The 4,640-nt window shown below is 47.6% G+C and overlaps 1 non-coding gene across 1 annotated transcript; it reads left to right on the forward strand.

Annotated features, from left to right (window-relative positions):
- Positions 1 to 628: 628 nt before the first annotated feature.
- LOC112439022 (U2 spliceosomal RNA) lies at positions 629 to 819 on the forward strand. Its single transcript, XR_003027324.3, has one exon. It is a non-coding gene; the product is annotated as a U2 spliceosomal RNA (small nuclear RNA).
- Positions 820 to 4,640: the final 3,821 nt, after the last annotated feature.

Consider the following 4,640-nt stretch of genomic DNA (forward strand, 5'->3'; position numbering starts at 1 on the left):
GGAGGAGGAAGAACCGCAGCTCCCGAGGACAGAATCCGCTTCAAGGCACCTTGACCGTCGCCCACCCACACCCTGGCTGCGGCCCGCCGCCCTGGTCCCCATCGCGCTGTACGGTCTTCCCTTCCAACACCGAGGGCGCTGCAAGGCCGCCCTGTCCCTGCCACTCATTCTTATTAGTGACTCCTCCCCCATGCTTTCCTCAGGTGAGTTCCGACCGCTCTGCCCGAAACAGTTTCGTCCCACACTCTTACGGCCACTTCACCCCAAATTCCCTTCCGTCTGGGCAAATCTTGTCCTTTACCCGGCATTGGGGTCGCTCCAGAGCTTTCAAACCAGCTTCCCCAGGGCGCTGTGCAGGGCCCGGCCCCTTGGTGGCCACGCCTCCCGGGCGCAGAGCGGGTGGGACATGCAAATGAACGGCCCTCGCGACCAAGGAAAAGGGGCGACAAAGCTCGAGTCACTAAGAGTCAAGAAGCGGACAAAATGTCTCAAAGGGCCTATGTTTTCAATATAATATTTACATCAGAGAGCAGGTGAGATGTTTACCGAAGGTGAGGTTTCTCACCGTGACCTTAAGGTGGATGAAAGAAGGGAGGACGTGGGAGACCCCCCCACCCGCATAATTGGTACAACTTTTCGGCGTTTTAGCTAATATCAAATGTAGTATTTGTTTTTATTAGCTTAATATCTGGTGTGTTCTGTATTTGAGAACGCTATAGTAAACGCATTTTTGGAATTGGGAGATGGAGTGAGAGCTTGCCCTATCCAATCTGTGCATCGATCCGGTATTGCAGTACTTCCAGAAACGGTGCACCTGCTAAGCATTAGTGACAAAAACAGGTGTATACTTTTGGAAACATCAGAAGGTTGTTTCCAATTTCACAGCAATGTGGCTAAAGAAGAAAACACAGGTATGCTAGCAGTTTAAAAAACAGGGGTCTACAATTTTGATTAAATTTTCCAAGGCGAGGTGGCTAACACAGGCAATCCCAGCTCTTTTTGAAAGAAAATGGCTTGAGCCCACAAGTTCAAGATCAGCCTGAGCAAATATGGCGAGACTCAGTCTTTTGAGATAGTGCGATCCTGGCTTACTCACTGCATCCTTGGACTCCTGGGTTCGAACATCCACATCAGCCTCTCAGCAGACACGTGCCATAACAACGGGCTAGTGTGTATTTTTTTGTTTTCATATGTATATATGGTTTTTGCTTTTGTTTGGTAGAGAGGGGTGTTTCCCCCGCGTTACCCAGACTAGTCTCAAACTCCTGGGATTTGGGCTTTGGGATCAAGCGATCCTCACCCCCAACCCCAAAGTGCTGGGAATACAGGTATGAGCCACTGCACCTGGCACTCTACCAAAAAAAAAAATGTTTTTAATTAGCTAGGCATGGTGGCTCATGCCTGTAGTCCCAGCTACCCAAGAAGCTGAAGTGGGAGGATCGCATGAATCCAGGAGGTCAAGGAGCCATGATTGTGCCACTGCACTCCAGCCTGGATGACAAAGCAAGACCCTGTCTCAAAAAATAACAAAGATAAAAAGGAGGCCGGGCGTGGTGGCTCACGCCTGTAATCCCAGCACTTTGGGAGGCCGAGTCGGGCAGATCGCCTGAGGTCAGGCGTTTGAGACTAGCCTGGCCAACATGGTGAAACCCTGTCTCTAATAAAAATACAGAAATTTGCTGGGCATGATGGTGGGTGCCTGTAATCTCAGCAAAGAAGAATCGCTTGAACCTGGGAGGTGGAGGTTGCAGTGATCCAAGATCCCGCGACTGCACTCCAGCCTGGGCAACAGAGCGAGACTCTGTCTCAATTAAAAAAAAATAAAAATACCAGCCTGGTCCACATGGTGAAATCCCATCTCTACTAAAAATACAAAAATTAGCCGGGCGTAGTGGCGGGTGCCTGTAATCCCAGCTACTCGGGAGGCTGAGGCAGGAGAATTGCTTGAACCTGGGAGGTGGAGGTTGCAGTGAGCTGAGATCGAGCCACTGCACTCCAGCCTGGGCAACAGAGAGACCTTGTCTCAAAAAAATAAAATAAATAAGGAAAGGCCAGGTGCGGTGGCTCACGCCTGTAATGCCAGCACTTTGGGAGGCAGAGGTGGGCAGATACCCTGAGGTCAAGAATTTGAGACCAGCCTGGCCAACATGTTGAAACTCAGTCTCTACTGAAAATACAACAATTAGCTGGGGCGTGGTGGTGCACGCCTGTAATCCCAGTTACACCCGGCCTGTAATCCCAGTTACACCGGAGGCTGAGGCAGGAGAAACACTTAAGCCCTGGAGGCAGAGGGTGCAGTGAGCAGAGATCCACCACTGCACTCCAGCCAGGGTGACAAAGGGAGACTCCACCTCAAAAAATAAAAGTAAAAAATAAATAAATAAATAAAAGGGAAAAAGGCAGGTTTCATATTAAAACGGAGGGCATGAGGGATAGAGCCATACTGGAGTCATCAGTTACCTGGAGCACTGTTCTTCTGCTCCTAAAACCCACTTATTATTTTGTTCTCAGGAAGTGGATGTGTCAGATATTACATAATAAGCACAGATACTACCCTTGATCTTGGGTAGAAGCAATAAATTGCATTTTTGATTACAAATCTTTAGTCTTTCTATAGGTAAAATAAAATTTCATTTGCAAAACTTATTTACTCCTAAGGGCTTGAGGACACAGCCATTGATTGGTAAAGGTGTGGTGTTTTTGAGTCTTTCTTCTACTGTTGGTGGAGGTGGGTTTATATCATCCTTGGGTACGTTGTGACAAGATTAAAGGAAGATGGGGAAATGAGTTGCTCATTGAGGAAAGGTCAGGGAAATCTAACTGCATAGTTCTTTTTCAAAATAAAAGTTGCATAGCAGCCTCACCTCATCTGTTATAAACCAGGACAGGACAGGCATGGTGGCTCAAGCCTGTAATCCTAGCATTTTGGGAGGCTGAGGTGGACAGAGCACTTGAGCCCAGGAGTTTGAAACCAGCCTGGACAACATGGCAAAACCCTGTCTCTAGAAAGAAATACAAAAACTTAGCCGGATATGGTGGTGTACGCCTGTAGTCCCAGCTACTTGGGAGGCTGAGGTAGGAGGATCACTTGAGCCTAGGGAGGTTGAAGCTGCAGTGAGCCATTATAGCTCCACTGAACTCCAGCCTGGGTGACAGAAGCAGACCTTTTCTCAAAAATAAATAAATAAAAAATAAAAGCAGGACAAGGGAGTTTTATACCCTGGTACCCCCAAAAAAGATGTTGAAATGGGAAGTATGCAGTACTTGTTCCCCTTTGTGGGCTAAGCAAGCATGGGCTTTACTTGGTTATTGGAACTTTGGCCCTCCAGGGTGAAACCATAGACATAGGAGCAGCTTAGGGACAAGAGAGAGCCATGGAAATAATGGATAAAGTAAGCAAGAAAGTGATCTGTTTAGCATATAAATGCTCCACACCAAGGTTTATTTCAGGGCTGGAAGAGCCTTAAGGAGTCTGGGTGGGGCAGCCCTTGTCCATCACAGCAACAAGAATATCCCTTTTTGATAAATTTCAGCATCTACAGCCCTTGGCAATGCCATCATTAAGTGATTCCTGGCCCAGCTCAGTGGCTCAGGCCTGTAATGCCAGCACTTTGGGAGGCAGAGGCGGGTGGATCACCTGAGGTCAGGAGTTCAAGACCAGCCTGGCCAACATGGTGAAATCATGTCTCTACTGAAAATACAAAAATTAGCTGGGCATGGTGGTGCATGCCTGTAGTCCCAGCTACTCGAGAGGCTGAGGCAGGAGAATCACTTGAACCCTAGAGGCAGAGGTTGCAGTGAGCCGAGATTGCACCACTGCACTCCAGCCTAGGCTACAGAGTGAGACTCCATCTCAAAAAAAGAAAAGAAAAGAAAGAAAGAAAGAAAAGAAGTGAGCCCTTTCCTGCTTTCACTTCAGCTTGTCTGAGAATAACTAGCATCTGCCTTCTGTACATTAGATATCTTCCAAGTCTCTAGAGCTTATAAAACAGCAAGAGCAGAAATCCCACACACTGTGGGGAGGTAGAATGGAAGGAGGGCAGGCATTGGCCTTGGAATCAGAAGATGGGCTTGAACATGCTATTTTCTATAGGTGGCTAAGGGCAGGTCACTTAACCTCTTTAAACTTTACTTTTCATCTTAAAATGGAATTAAAAAAAAAAAACCCATTTGCCTCAGCAAGGGTTATTTGAAGATGAAATGTGCCAGTACCATGCCCATATATGTTACTTGAATCAAATAATCAGAGCGCAACATTAGGGAGCCCACAATAAAGTGTGAAATTTCATGGTGCTGAGCCTGACATTCAGGGCTGCCCAAAGGTGAAATCTGTGCCTACTTGCTCAATGGTGACAATAATCTCACCAAGACTGGGCAGCTATACAGCCTGGACTTGCAGGGGCCTCCATTTTGTTTCTTCTCCCACTTTATCTTCCTTTCTCCCAAATTTCTTCACATTGCAATTTTTTTTTTTTTTTGACAGGGAGTCTTGCTCTGTCGCCCAGGCTGGAGTGCAGTGGCGCGATCTCGGCTCACTGCAAGCTCCGCCTCCTGGGTTCACGCTATTCTCCTGCCTCAGCCTCCCGAGTAGCTGGGACTACAGGTGCCCGCCACCACGCCAGGCTAATTTTTTTGTATTT

The sequence above is a fragment of the Pan paniscus genome, chromosome 12 (genome assembly GCF_029289425.2).
Source record: "Pan paniscus chromosome 12, NHGRI_mPanPan1-v2.0_pri, whole genome shotgun sequence".
Taxonomy (NCBI): Eukaryota; Metazoa; Chordata; class Mammalia; order Primates; family Hominidae; genus Pan; species Pan paniscus.